Raw genomic sequence first — 15,997 nt, 5'->3', positions numbered from 1 at the left:
TACTTGCAGAGGAAAAGAATCAGTCTTAATGTCAAAAGAAGAGATGTCAATAGTATTTAAAGACTGTAGATTACAAGCGATGAAATGTTAATTGGAGAATTGAAAAGTGGAAATTTCTATGTCAAAATTCACTTGCGAGAAACTATCGACTCAACTCAGGAAAACTAAGGACTGACTAATCAGATCAACTGGAGGTCAATACAAGCCCATTGACCGTCAGAACCAGTGGGGGACAAAGTATGGTCCCAGAATTGTTACCGAGAGTGGACTAAGAATGTCCCAGGGCCGGGAGGGGACTAAGTTCCCAGAATTGTTACCGGGAGAGGACGAAGAATGTCCCAGGACCGGAAGGGGACAAAGATCCCAGAATTTAACCGGGAGAGGACAAAGGATGTCCCGGGACCGGAGGAGGACAAAAGTTCCACAATCAGTACCGGGAGTGGACAAAGGATGTCCCAGGACCGGAGGGGGACAAAAGTCCTGCAATCAGTACCAGGAGTGGACAAAGGACGTCCCAGGACCGGAGGAGGACAAAAGTCCCGCAATTAGTACCGGGAGTGGACAAAGGGAGTCCCAGGACCGGCAGAGTTCACGACCGAGGTTCGTGAAGGACAACAGCTCCAGTACCACGACAAAGTTGTGACGAGGTGGTTCTTTGAACCGGCATAAATGTTCTGCGTTTTGAACCAGACTTTTAGCCCACAGTGCTGAGGCAAGTTGTCCACAAGAGAAATGAAATTTAAAGAATATTCGGTAGCCTGAAAAACAACCAGAGGTTCACAACCCGAGGAAAAGATCCAGAATCTAGACACCTGATTCGGATCAAGTTTGGACTGTAAGAAAAACTGGCTCCAAATGTATCTTTGGTAACATTCTTCCAGAACTGTTCTATATTCAAAATTAGCTTAAAGCTGCGACGGACAAATATTGTTGGAGAAAGTGAACTCTCTATTTCCGTTTTTGATGGCCACAACGATGGATCGTAGAGAGTGGACTGGCTCTTCATTGTTTGTCAATCGAAGGGGAGAAGGTGGTCATGATCTTCATCATCATTCTCATCTTGATCCTGATTCTCTTTCTTCGTGTTCTGGAAGTTCATGAGGTCCCTGACCTCCTAAGTGTTATATGTTTCCGTCTTTGTGTGTCTCCATGCTTTAACTCTTACTAGGTGTTTGAGTCTTTCATTTGTGTTTTGTTTGTAAGGGGAGAAGATGTGTTGTATATTCTTACTTGGTTCAATATGGCTACTTGGTGTCTGTAGTCCTTTCTTAGTGTTCCTACCTTCTCTATCTCCCATAGTATCTATGTGTGTTCTATCTGGTGTGTTCGGGATTCCAGCCTTGGCAGTTGGTCTGGTCAGCTGTGAGGTTTTACTGCTCTGCTGTCTTATCTTATCTTGTAACTTAATAAATCCATCTTAGTAACTGAAGACGTGTCCTGCTGCCTACTTAATCTACTTACAACAGAGAGTCAAAGATGAGCGGCTGATAGAATAAAGAAGAGAGGAAGAGATTGTAGCAATTCAGGGACTAAGGTGTGAGCGATAGAGGTGGCAGAAGCACAGTTATGATTCTCTATAATTAGTGCAGTAGGTTCTGGGGCATCAGTGCCGATACAGCATTTTCTCCCAATTAAACTTTGTTTAATTACAAACAGGGCCACACTAAAGCAGCCGGCGCAACGTTTGTCAGACTACACCTTGTACTTTGTGTAGCAAGCGAGCAATCCTGACCACTACAAGCAAGGACCATGGCATGGGGTTCCCCAATAAATTTGTGAAAAGATATTAAAGTGTATTCAACAACAAATGTTTCATCATATCTTCAATTGTATTAGCTTTTAATGCATAGTGAATGATGACATTACAGTACACAAGGACACCCAGTGATACCTCCAGATATTCATTTGGAGAACACAACAAAAGATATAAAGCATGAAACATGAATTTAAATATGACATAAGTGCATACACTCACTGTTAAGAACGACCAAGAAGCTGGGAACACAATGTAAGACAATTTCTAGGAATAATAGCATCCTTCACCCCAATAAGCGACACAGCAGAGCCTGCTTTAGCGCTAGTGGCACCCGATGCGACAATATGTTAAGCTTCACTCCTCCAATTACCTGATCCTCCACAGACTCCCTCACTATCACTCGTCATCAGTGCTCCTCATCTCTCTGTAGCCCTTCTCCCACATGTATTTCATTCGTTTGACAGCACATCTCATACCAGTGTGGGGTGTCGGAGCACTTTACAACACACACACACATACAGAGACAATAAATCATACAAATAGAAATCAGTAAATAGAAAATGTTACATAAGACAAATGTGACATTAAGGTTTAGGATTCATATGTCATCCATACTGGTAGACATTTTTTAAGAGCGCGTGGTCTGGAGAAGAACAAAACAGGATTCAAAATGTAACACAGCGGTTACATTTGCTTTACTAGTATTACTTTATTTTTAGACAAACAAACTCCTAGCATGATTAGAATAATGAAAGATTGGGAAAAAAACCTTTCTAACCTGTGCCATGCTGTTTTAATGCAGCTCTTTGATGGCAGACTTCAAAAGAAACATGGGTTTAACCTATATTAACATGACTATCAAGCCACATGAGACAATATCTTTAAGCAATTAATATCACACATGAATAATTTTAGCATAGACTCTGGGAAGCACAAAAAAAAAATCCTTCATAACGACCAAAAAATCTAGTATAAAAACATTGAATGAATTGTAAATATCACAGAATCCACAAATTCATTGAGACCTGATATAAAAAAATTAAACAAAAATAGTAAATTATCAAGATTTGTCAAGCACATCAAAATATATATACAAACTATCCAAACAAGTCCCACATTCATTCTTAGATAATACAAAAGCGGAAATGCGAGTCATCAACAATATGTGGGGAGCCAATTCCTCAATTCTCCCAAACATATAGGAAGATATATCAAAAAGAATATGTGATAGGGCTCCATAGTTTCTGCCTCATGGACGTTCACAGCTCACTGTGCTATATTATGAATCTTACTTATGAAATGGAAGTAACAAAAGCATATCTATGAAAAAAGCAGCAGCTCACTTAGCTACCTATATAAAATTCTGTCCTGTGATCTGCATTGAAAACGTTGTTTTCTGCAGGCATCTTAACCCTCTGCGCTACCTTAGAAGAGATAAATATGCTAATAGACAAAACTACTGATGCTTTTCCAGCAGGAACATAAATCACCAGCATTATCGTGAAATTTTTATTAAGGTTGTGTAAAGTAGTTCAAAAGGACTGAATTAGCACCCCTGAAGAATAGTTTGGCTTTAACTTTCCCAAATTCTATTCTTTTGCATGTATTAAATAAAGTTCTCTGACAAAAGGATACGCTGTGTATTGAACACATTATTTTGAAATGACTGGGTTTAAAACAAGCATTCTTTCAAAAGTTATGCAAAAGAAAATAAGAGTATGATAAAAATAAACTAAAGGAGAGATTTGCCCTGAAGTTCCGGTACTGAAGTGCACTACTTCTCACTTGTAATCTGACCAAATGCTTAGACTCATGGTGCAGGAGAGCCACTGTGAAGTGCAGTAAAGCGGAGTGGAGCAGAGTGAAGCAGAGTGAAATAGAGTTTTGCAGAGTGAAGTGGCATACGGTGGAGTAAAGTGGCTTAACATGGCATTGAGTAGAATGGAGTAGATTGGAGTATAATGGAGCGTAGTGGAGTGGCATAGAATGAAGTAAAGAGGTGTAGAGGGTCATGGTGTAGAGTGTTGTAGAGTGGAGTAGAGTTGAGTGGAGAAGAGCAGAGTGTCTTGCAGTGGAGTAGAATGGAGTAGCGTAAAGTAAAGTGGCATAGAGTAAAGTAAAGTGGCATAGAGTAAAGTAAAATACCATGGATTCTGTAAAGTGGAGTAGATTGTCGTAGAGTGGAGTGTTGTTTAGTGGAGTGGCGCAGTGTGGAGTAGAGTGGAGTAGCTTAGAGTGTTGTGGAGTAGAGGGTTGTGGAATGGAGTACAGCATCATAGTGTAGAGTGGAGTGGAGTGTCGTAGAGTTCAGTAAAGTAGCATGGAGAGGATTGGAGTGGCATAGAGTGGAGTAGAGTGTCAGAGTCGAGTGTCATAAAGTGGAGTGCACGGGTTAGAGGAGAGAGTTGAATTGTGTATTAGTATAGACTGGACGGGAGCAGAATGTTGTGGAATAGAGTGTTGTGGAGTAGAGTATAATAAAGTGACGTAGTATAGAGTGGAGTGACATAGAGTAGTGTGAAGTAGAGTGGAGTGGCATAGAGTAAAGTGGCTTAGAGTGGCATAAGGGTGATGTTAGAGCCCAGAGTCTCTAAGTTGCAACGGTATGCACCTTTGTCAAGTAGGGACCTTTTGTCTACGTCAGGTCAAGAGAGTTACACGCTGTAGATAACTCCCTTGGTAGCTTGGCACGAGCAGGCAGGCTTATCTCATAGGCAGTGTGTTAAGCATTTGTGAACAAATACAGTTATATAGATGAACCACTACAAATGGACACCACACCGGGATGGATACAAAATAAGTAAGCTTTATATAATTAACACAAAACCTTAACGGCAAAGGATTCCAAAGTACGAATCTGCTTTACAGTTACTCAAAAATAGTCTTTAGATTCATGTGTCTTTTGCAACAGATAACCCCAACGGGAGTTATCACTACAACCACAAAAGAGTTCTCAGTGTACAGCCCGCCTGCGAAGAGGGCAGCTTCAGGCCCCGAGTCACAACAAGACTCTCTAAGGACAGTACCTCCAGAAAAACAGACAAAGGCTCTTCTTGGCGTCCGGGAGCTGTGATGTCGTGTGGCACGTAGTAGCATCAGCGACATACTTCAGGGGAAAGCGTTGCGTCGGGGCCCTAAATGCGGATGCAAGCAGGGGGCGAATTCAGTCCTTACCGGAGAGGAAATGATGTTACGGCAGTGCCGGCACCATAGGTTGTTGCTGTTGTCGTTGAGTTAGTAAAATGTTGGTTCACTCTTATCGATGGTCGGCACTGCCCAGATGGCGATCTTGGAGCCAGTGCACCACAGTGGCAGGCGTCGGTGTACGAGGAGAGTCTGAGTGGTGCTCACAGTCTCGTTGCAGAAAGCAGCCTTGTTGGCTGGCTTGAGTTGCAGAGTTCCTCCGTAGCAGCTGAAACCCCAGTTCCAGCCCTCACTCAAACTGAAGAGGTGAAGTCGTTGGTATCCCTGCGTCTTCAAAAAGGAGGCTAGCTCAACTCTAGCTGTTGGAGAATATTCGACAAGATGAGGAAAATTTCTTCCTTGGTCCTTTCTACCTGTCCTTGGGACCAGAGACACCACCACAGGCTAACCCACTACAGCGCTCTGGGAGAGGGGCAGTACAACTCCTGCAGTTTCCGGGTGCTCTTCCTCAGCAGACGGTCGTCTTGTTTATTCCCAAAGTGATCCTAAAGTTCTGAGGTCAGGGACCCAATATTTATACTCATACATCCATTTGTCCTCGAGGGCAGAGGATCCTGTGCCCTGACCAAACCAGTTTTGGGTGCCTTTGACCAGGTCTGCTCTTCTCCTTTGTCGGGGCAGGCTAGGGTCTTCAGATTCTCCACAGGAAGTGGAGCCAGCACCGGAGATGGCCCTGCACTATTCAGACCCAGGTGCCTGCTCATATCACCATTCTTGCAACGATCAGCCTAGTGCCGTCGCATCATACCTCCTGGGGTCCCCCGAGCCCGGTCACTCACAAACCCAGATATACAATACACATTCTAGCAGAAGCTGGCAGAGTGGTTAGGCAAGAAAATAATATCTTTCTAAAAGACGCATTTTCCAACACAGAATGTCAAAATCATCTTTCCTAAAATATGCATCTTCCAATTCTGCGTTCAGGCATACTAAACTCGACTCTCTACCTGGTTCCCTGAGCCAGTTAGGATTATAGGAGGCTATAATCAAAAGTGCCTAGTCTGGCCTATGGGGAACAGGCAGCCTTGCAATAGTTAAAAATGTACTTGTCGGTCATTCACTACCAGTTCATGCCACACACTCCAAGGTATGACCTGCCTTCTACATACAATGCACCCTGCCCACAGGCCTCTGTAGGGGTGGCTAACATGTCAAAACGAGAAGGGTCACAGACCGGCAAGTGGCTTCACTCGCCGAGTCACACAGCGACACAGGCTCCTTACTTCGCTCTGCGGTGGCAGGCCTGAGTCACACTTTACAGGCGACTCCGGTGGGTGGCACAATCGGTGCTGCGAGGCCACCAGTCCCAACAAGGGCGAAGGTCTCGTGGTGGGTGGAACTGCACATTATCCATCAGCCGATGTTACCTGGTGCCAGGCACCAAGCTGCTCTGAAGAGAAGGCAGAAATGAAGGCTTTTCAGAGACCATGTGGCATGAGACCCCTGGATGCCACCATTTTGAACCATCCAAGAGGCCTGTGCAGGAAGGAGGGAGCAGGGGGCAGAGAGGTGATGTTTCGCTGCCAGATAGGGCAGAGGAGCCGTCCTGCCAGCCCCCTCCAAATTATTTTAAAAGGTCTTTGACAGGAAGATGAGCTCTCTCTGGTGTGTGGTCATCTCAGGGAGACTGGTGCTGGAGCCTAGTGCCATAGTTTGCTTGAAGGAAGAACATCCTGACTGTCCCAGGACCCTGGATTGTGCCAGAAGGGGAGTTCAGGACCAATGAGCGGAAGCCTGGGTCTCTGCACAAGAAGAAGAGAGGCCCAGGAGGAGAGCCAGGTGAAAGGCTTAACCAGGGAGCCAGTGAAGACAGCTCCCTGCTGGGTTAACCCTCCTGAAGACCAGAAGGGCAGCGGAAAGTGCACCCAGTAGCTGGGGCACGCCTCCAGGAGCCAGAAGAGGCCAAGATGGCGAGAATCGGTCCCCTGGGGGCTGAGATATGCCCCCCAGAAGGTAGACAACCTTTGACCCCTGGCCTTAAACATGACAAAGAGCGTGGGGCTCAGCAGCTGGTCTTGCATGGCTCCCTGGAGTGGGACAGGTCTCAGGGGCTGGCCCCAGTAGAAGTAAAGCCGGGAGCGCCATCGCACTCTCTGTGAAAGTGCCCAGGAACCCACTCTGGCCCCCAAAGTCCTCGGAGGAGAGAGATCGCCATCAGGCCCCCTTCAAAGAGAGCTCTGGGACCCAGGTCCCCCAACTACGGGCCCCACCAAAAATTAGGCCAAGGAGCGCCATCGCACTACCTGTGTAAACCTCTGGGGCCCGGGAACCCCAACTCTGTGCCCCGTTGATGGTGGTAAGGAGGAGGGGTGCTTGCTATCAAGGGTCCATCCTCATTGCAAAAGATAATTGCAAAGAATGTCCTGGGGCCCAGAACACCAACTCCGGTCCCCAGCCAGGAAGACCAGTGGGGGAGTGCCATTGCCCTCCCCATGAAGATTGCCCCAGGGGACCTGGGATCCCCAACTCCTGGCCCCAGTGTGAAGCTGGAGGAGGAATTGCCGCCGCACTCCCTTGAGAAGGGGGAAGGAGGGGGAGTGCCGTCGCACTCCCCTAGGCCTCACTGGTCCAGCAGCAGTCTTGGCGGAGTGGACAGACCAGAATAAATGCGCTGGCTCCCACAGCTGCACACAAAGGTGCAGGCCGAGAGAGAAGCCGTCAGGAGCAGTCGGGGTGGGCTTCCTGAGCTGCTAGAAGATTACGTGTGGCAAGAGGGGTCCGGGTGAGACGGGGCCCCCTCAGAAGAGAGGTGGCGGCATGAAGCCATCTCCAAGAATAAAGTGGCTCTCCCTGAGCAGCGGGAAGCTACTTTTCTTTTATGCAAGGGTCTCCGTTAGGGCCACAATACACCTCCACTGGAGACTTGGCACTACTGACAACCCAGTGCATGCTGTCTTTCAGATTATCTATCTGATGACAGTAAAAACAGGGTGATTTTTCTACTTTACAACACACTATTGCAACAGGCTAAGACAGATCTTTGAGGCCTTTTACCTGATGGACAGAGGATGTTGAAGATACCTTGTTCTGGATTCCACTTGGTGGCCTGCTGAACTTGGACAAAGACGACCCTCCCGACCACTCACGTAAAGAAACTCTGAATAGTAATCAACATCCAACTCACGTTGACCACCCGAGAGAACACAGTATCCATCTTGTGCTCCCACACACTCAAGATGCCAAGAAGATCAAATGGCCCTCTGGGATAGTTCTGTCAACACACAGAACTATCCCAGAGGGCCTCATCCTCAGCAAGCTGGACTGTGCCAATGCATTCTATTCAGGCATTTCCTACAACTTCCCATTTGTTCAGTAGAACTGGACCTGGAATAGACACTGCTGTTTGTCCTCTGTCTGACACTCTGTGAGTCTCTAAGTGCCTCCTCTGAGGTCCTGCTAGGCTTTAGAAGTCTATATCTGTGGTGGATTGGTACTTAAAGGAATAAAACCAGGAGGTGAAATCTTTGATCAGGATGAACTTGATTGGTGGATCCAAAATGCACTGCTATTCTCTCAGTGTCAATGTGCACCTAAGTCCTGCTCTACCATGACCATTGACTCCATTATTAGAGTTTATTGGTGCTATTTTCACTTAAATAAATTAAAAATCATATCTCTTTTCCCCTTATTGTATTTTTTTTTCATTTTGGTTGTCATTTTTTATTATTATATGTTACTTAATCTTTCTAATTCTGTTTGTCATTTATTTTGTTGCATTTCATTAGGTACTGTATAAAAACTATTAAAATTGTCCAGTTTGTCTGATTCTGTGAATTAAATGTAGGTGTTGCAACAATTACTCAATCTGCATAGTTTTTTGTCCACTGCTTGCTACATCTTCAAATTATGGAAGTACTGTGTAGAGAAGGAACCCAGAGAGGGTTGCTTTGATTTCGTAGTAGTAATCATTGTTAGGCCCTAGTTGTACATTTTTTGTGATAGCCCTTCTGTTCTCTTCCTGAATACCCATTTTAGACAACAGGCTCGTAATATTACTCGTTAATATCTTAAACAAGATAGAAGGATGCAACTCTGAAATAAATGTAAATGTAAGGAAGACATTTACATGTTTTAAATGAGCTGGAGAAATTGCCTGTCATTAGTGTGGGGCTTCTACTCACACACATAGGGCCTTATTACCAGGTTGGCCGGTCTACCACGGCCATGCCATTGGTGACAGGCCTACCGACATCCATAGTAGTCGGACTGCCACATAGCGATGCAGTCGGTCAGACCGTAGCGGACGGAGGGACCAACCTATGCCTCCAAAACGCTCAATGAACCCGTCGGAGCATCGGTCCAACCGGAATTCCTACAACGGGGGCGGTCCTGCAGAGGCACCGCCATAGAGATTACGATGGCTCTCTTTCCTCTGCCTTTACATAGTGGTCCGACCGCCAGGTAAAGGCAGATGGAATTGGTGTTTGGTTGGCCCCTCGCAGGACCCCATCCCCTGTGGGCCTTTGCTATGGGCCCAAGAAGCACATGTGATACCCCCCGAAATATCCACGCACCGTGTGCAAGACACCACAGGGTACCTGGCACACAGTGCATGAATGTTGAAAACTGCTCTTTTTTCATTGTGGCTCGTGCTGAGGCCCTTTCCTAGGGCGCAGCACAGCCCTCAATGCAAAAAAGCAGTTTTTTGGCTGCCCGCATGGCAGTCGCATAGTAATTGAGCAGGTGTAACCACCGACATGTAGCCGGCAAGACACCTGCCCGATACATGTTTGACCGCCATTGTAATGAGGCCCATAATGACTTAAAGGAGTCACACTTTATGTGGAGCACTGACATTTATCCAAACATTCATTAACTGTTTGCCATCTACGATTGTCTAGTGGTGGTCCAAAATATCACAACTAGTGAAAATGCATTTCAGTGTAAATCTCAAAATATAAGGATTGTTGCTTACAAGGCATATGTTGCCTATAGATGTTATTTGTGCCTAATGTTTATTGTGAAATGGGTAGGATGTAAATTGTACACTGTGAAAACATTTTTTAATGAAAACATAGAGCTGAAAACAGAATATTTGGCAAAAGAAATGTGAACATTCACCTAAACCCACTACCAAGTCACGCCGCAGAAATATGCTAGGTCTGGAGGCATAAAGATAAACTAACCAGTCCTGAACTATATGCAACGTTAGTTAGGCTTTCTTTATGGATCAATGAATTAGATACAGGTCGATATATTAATACTTAACTATGGGCCAGATGTACAAATATTTTTTAAGGTCACAAATTCTCCAATTTGCAGAATCGGGTTGTTTGCAACTGCATAAAAGCTCCTTGGTGTGCAGATATATATATAATTGCAATTCGGTAACTCAATACTTATTTGTGTTGGGTACCACATACTGATACGTTGTTTGAAAGACTCTCTCTTCCAAATACTGAATTGTAATGCAATGCATTGGTGTTTTGTCACTGAATTTTAGTTGCAAAACATTAATACTTTACCACTAAATCAAAATTAAATATGGAGTGGTTCCCATGGGACCAGTTCCCCATTGAAAATGTTAAACAAGATACTTTTAGAGTATGAAGTGGTCCAATGGACCACTCCCTACTCTTAAAAAATGAAACCTAAAAACATTCTGTTTTCCTTTGCAGAAACAAAGTTGCATTTAAAAGAAAAGTTTGAATTATTAAAAAGCAATCACGAACATAGTGATCTACTGACTTCTGCAGGCTACTAACCCTATGATGGCTGCGATTCCTACTGGGTCACAAATTGTGACCTACCTCATTAATATTCATGAGGTAGGTTGATGTGAGGCCCACTAGGAATCGCTATTTTAAAAATAAAACTGTCATTCATTAGTAATTGCGATTTTTAAGTTGCGATTCAGTACTAATTGCAATTTGGAAATCGCAATTCCTCATGTTGATACATCTGGCCGTAAGTGTGTTGAGAATGTGGTAACCTGTGTTTTGAGTTTGTCTTTGCAAAATATGTTTATACATGTTACAGTTGTAAATGCCTAATATTATGATGAAGGTTTTAAAATAATTCAGTAAAGATTTTTAATTCATAAATGGACTGAATTCAATTTCATGACACAGCATGGCACATACTTTAAAACACTATTGCAAAATTATCGATTGACAATTCATTAGAACGGGCAACTGTATAATATGGCTAGTGCACACAACACTCACCATTATTCCTACCACTCACCATGTTTTCGCCTTGATAGCTCTTTTCTTTCATTCTGTACTGTTTGCAAATTGGTGTTTTGATCCTGGCGGGCAGTGCAAGTTATGGTCTGTTTAGTGTGCATTGCATTGCTGGCTTTAGCGCTGGTGGTGCACAGTATTACAATGTTTGATGGTTCCCCCCAACGACCACCTCTGCCATGGAATCCCTCACTACCACCCTTCAAGTCTCCATAACCACAATCTTGTGCTAAAAGAGGGAGGATTAACAGCAAGAGGAGGGCAGGAGTGAAGCAGGGGACAAAAGTTCCACACAAAGTGGATGGGCACAGTACTTTGGTGACGGGAACTCTGTAAGAAGCCCCTTTTCAGATCTATTATTTAAACACAATAGATTTCAGGTGAAACCTACAATAAGGAGAGGCAATACAATAGGACTAGATTGTTGCAGGACAACAGAGATAGAGGGCAAGGGCTAGATGCAGAATGGAGGTATTGGTTGGGAATGAAGTGGGGGAAGTGGAGATACACAGGTGGCAATATGGAGTGCAAAGTTTGGAAAGGAAGAGACATAGAGGAAGTAAAAATTAGGAAAGTGAAGATTTACAAGGCAGGATGAATAGAGAAGAGTAGGGAAAAGTGAAGGTATATGGGTGACAGATGATAGAGATTGAAGGTAGGAAAAGAAGTTCAGTAGAAAAGATAGAGAAAAGACAGGCATACTTTACAGGACATCAGTGGAAAATTGAGAGAGAGCGGACAAAACGACAAACAAAGGGGGAGGGAGGGAGAGTGAAAGATGAGCGGCTGATAGAATAAAGAAGAGAGGAAGAGATTGTAGCAATTCAGGGACTCAAGTGTGAGCAATACAGGTGGCAGAAGCACAGTTATGATTCACTATAATTAGTGCAGTAGGTTCCGGGGCATCAGTGTCGATACAGCATTTTCTCCCAATTAACCTTTGTTTCATTACAAACAGGGCCACACGAAAGCAGCCGGCGCAACGTTTGTCAGACTACCTGTGTAGCAAGAGAGCAATCCTGACCACTACAAGCAAGGACCATGGGATGGGGTTCCCCAATAAATTTGTGAAGAGATATAAAAGTGTATTCAACAACCAATGTTTCATCATATCTTCAATTGTATTAGCTTTTAATGCATAGTAAATGATGACATTACAGTACACAAGGACACCCAGTGATACCTCCAGACATTCATTTGGAGAACACAACAAAAGATATCAAGCATGAAACATGAATTTAAATATGACATAAGTGCATACACTCACTGTTAAGAACGACCAAGAAGCTGGGAACACAATGTAAGACTCTAGGAATAATAGCATCCTTCACCCCAATAAGCGGCACAGCAGAGCCTGCTTTAGCGCTAGTGGCACCCGATGCGACAATATGTTAAGCTTCACTCCTCCAATTACCTGATCCTCCACAGACTCCCTCACTATCACTCGTCATCAGTGCTCCTCATCTCTCCCTAGCCCTTCTCTCACATGTATTTCATTCGTTTGACAGCAACATCTCATACCAGTGTGGGGTGTCGGAGCACTTTACATCACACACACACATACAGAGACAATAAATCATACAAAGATAAATCAGTAAATAGAAAATGTTACACAAGACAAATGTGACATTAAGGTTTAGGATTCATATGTCATCCATACTGGTAGACATTTTTTAAGAGTGCGTGGTCTGGAGAAGAACAAAACAGGATTCAAAATGTAACACAGCGGTTAGTGTTGGCTTTACTAGTATTACTTTATTTTTAGACAAACAAACTCCTAGCATGATTAGGATAATGAAAGATTGGGAAAAACAATTTTCTAACCTGTGCCATGCTGTTTTATTGCAGCTCTTTGATGGCAGACTTCAAAAGAAAAATGGGTTTAACCTATATTAACATGACTATCAAGTCACATGAGACAATATCTTTAAGCAATTAATATCACACATGAATAATTTTAGCATAGACTCTGGGAAGCACAACAAAAAAAAATCCTTCATAATGACCCAAAAAAATAGTATAAAAACATTGAATGAATTGTAAATATCACAGAATCCACAAATTCATTGAGATCCTGATATAAAAAAATTAAACAAAAATAGTAAATTACAAAGATTTGTCAAACACATCAAAATATATATACAAACTATCCAAACAAGTCCCACATTTATTCTTAGATAATACAAAAGCGGAAGTGCGAGTCATCAACAATATGTGGGGAGCCAATTCATCAATTCTCCCAGACATATAGGAAGATATATCATGAAGAATATGTGATAGGGCTCCATAGTTTCTGCCTCATGGACGTTCACAGCTCACTGTGCTATATTACGAATCTTACTTATGAACTGGAAGTAACAAAAGCATATCTATGAAAAAAGCAGCAGCTCACTTAGCTACCTATATAAAATTCTGTCCTGTGGTCTGCATTGAAAACGTTGTTTGCTGCAGGCATGTTAACCCTCTGCGCTACCTTAGAAGAGCTAAATATGCTAATAGACAAAATTACTGATGCTTCTCCAGCAGGTACATAAATCACAAGCATTATCTTGAAATTTTTATTAGGGTTGTGCAAAGTAGTTCAAAAGGACTGAATTAGAACCTCTGAAGAATAGTTTGGCTTTAACTTTCCCAAATTGTATTCTTTTGCATGTATTAAATAGAGTTCTCTGACAAAAGGATACGCTGTGTATTGAACACATTATTTTGAAATGACTGGGTTTAAAACAAGCCTTCTTTCAAACGTTATGCAAAAGAAAATAAAAGTATGAAAAAAAGATACAAATAAACTAAAGGAGAGATTTGCCCTGAATGCCCGGTACTGAAGTGCACTACTTTTCACTTGTAATCTGATCAAATGCTTAGACTCATGGTGCAGGAGAGCCACTGTGAAGTGCATTAAAGTGGAGTGGAGTAGAGTGAAGCAGAGTGAAATAAAGTGTTGTAGAGTGAAGTGGCATACAGTGGAGTAAAGTGGCTTAACATAGCATTGAGTAGAATGGAGTAGAATAGAGCAGAATAGAGTGTAATAGAGTGGAGTGGCATAGAATGAAGTAAAGAGGAGTAGAGGGTCATGGTGTAGAGTGGAGTAGAGTTGAGTGGAGAAGAGCAGAGTGGAGTAGAGCAGAGTGTCTTGCAGTGGAGTAGAATGGAGTAGCGTAGTGTAAAGTGGCATAGAGTAGAGTAAAGTGGCATAGAGTAAAGTACCATGAATGCTGTAAAGTGGAGTAGATTGTCGTAGAGTGGAGTGTTGTTTAGTGGAGTGGCGCAGTGTGGAGTAGAGTGGAGTAGCTTAGAGTGTTGTGGAGTAGAGGGTTGTGGAACGGAGTACAGCATCATAGAGTAGAGTGGAGTGGAGTGTCGTAGAGTTCAGTAAAGTAGCATGGAGAGGAGTGGAGTGGCATAGAGTGGAGTAGAGTGTCAGAGTCGAGTATCATAAAGTGGAGTGCACAGATTAGAGGAGAGAGTTGAATAGTGGATTAGCATAGACTGGATGGGAGCAGAATGTTGTGGAATAGAGTGTTGTGGAGTAGAGTATAATGAAGTGACGTAGTATGGAGTGGAGTGACATTAAGTGGTGTGAAGTAGAGTGGAGTGGCATAGAGTAAAGTGGCTTACAGTGGCATAAGGGTGATGTTAGAGCCCAGAGTCTCTAATTGGCAACGGTATGCACCTTTGTCAAGTAGGGACCCTTTGTCTATGTCAGGTCAAGAGAGTTACACGCTGTAGATAACCCCCTTGGAGCTTGGCATGAGCAGGTAGGCTGATCTCAGAGGCAGTGTGTTAAGCATTTGTGAACAAATACAGTAACATAGATGAACCACTATAAATGGACACCACACAGGGATGGATCAAAAATAAGTAAGCTTTATATAATTAACACAAAACCTTAACGGCAAAGGATTCCAAAGTACGAATATGCTTTACAGTTACTCAAAAATAGACTTTAGCTTCATGTGTCTCTTGCAACAGATAACACCAACGGGAGTTATCACCTCAACCACAAAAGAGTTCTCAGTGTACAGCCCGCCTGCGAAGAGGGCAGCGTCCGGCCCCTAGTCACAACAATACTCTCTAAGGACAGTACCTCCAGAAAAACAGACAAAAGCTCTTCTCGGCGTCAGGGAGCTGTGAAGTTGTTTGTCACGTAGTAGCATCCGTTACTTACTTCAGGGGAAAGCGATGCGTCGGGCCCTGAATGTGGATGCAGGCTGGGAGCGGCTTCAGTCCTGACTGGAGAGGAGATGATGTTACGGCAGTGGTGACACCACAGGTCGTTGCTGATTTCGTTGAGTTAGTGAAATGTTGGTTCACTCTTATCGATGGTTGGCTCCGCTCAGATGGCGATCTTGGAGCCGGTGCAGCTCAGCGGCAGGCGTCGGTCTACGAGGAGAGTCTGAGCGGTGCTCACAGTCTCGTTGCAGAAAGCAGCGTTGTTGGCCGGCTTGAGTTGCAGAGTTCCTCTGTAGCAGTTGTTACCCCAGTTCCAGCCCTCACTCAAACTGAAGAGGTGAAGTCGTTGGAATCCCTGCGTCTTCAAACAGGAGGCTAGCTTGACTCTAGCCGTTGGAGAATATTTGACAAGATGATGAAAATTTCTTCCTTGATCCTTTCTACCTCTCCTTGGCACCAGAGACACCACCACAGGCCAACCCACTACAGCGCTCTGGGAGAGGGGCAGTACAACTCCTGCAGTCTCTGGGTGCTCTTCCTCAGCAGACGGTCGTCTTGTTCATTCCCAAAGTGATCCTAAAGTTCTGAGGTCAGGGGCCCAATATTTATACTCATACATCCATTTATCCTCAAGGGCAGAGGGTCCTGTGCCCTGACCAAACCAGTTTTGGGTGCCTTT

At 43.9% G+C, this 15,997-nt stretch overlaps 1 protein-coding gene across 1 annotated transcript in view; it reads left to right on the top strand.

The window, feature by feature from the left end:
• The window catches only part of LOC144767732 (phospholipase A2 inhibitor and Ly6/PLAUR domain-containing protein-like), a 126,995-nt gene that overhangs the window by 26,256 nt on the left and 84,742 nt on the right, over window positions 1-15,997 (top strand). The gene's annotated exons all lie outside the window — the stretch shown is intronic.

The sequence above is a fragment of the Lissotriton helveticus genome, chromosome 7 (genome assembly GCF_964261635.1).
Source record: "Lissotriton helveticus chromosome 7, aLisHel1.1, whole genome shotgun sequence".
NCBI lineage: Eukaryota > Metazoa > Chordata > Amphibia > Caudata > Salamandridae > Lissotriton > Lissotriton helveticus.
This window is presented reverse-complemented; position numbering and strand designations above follow the sequence as displayed.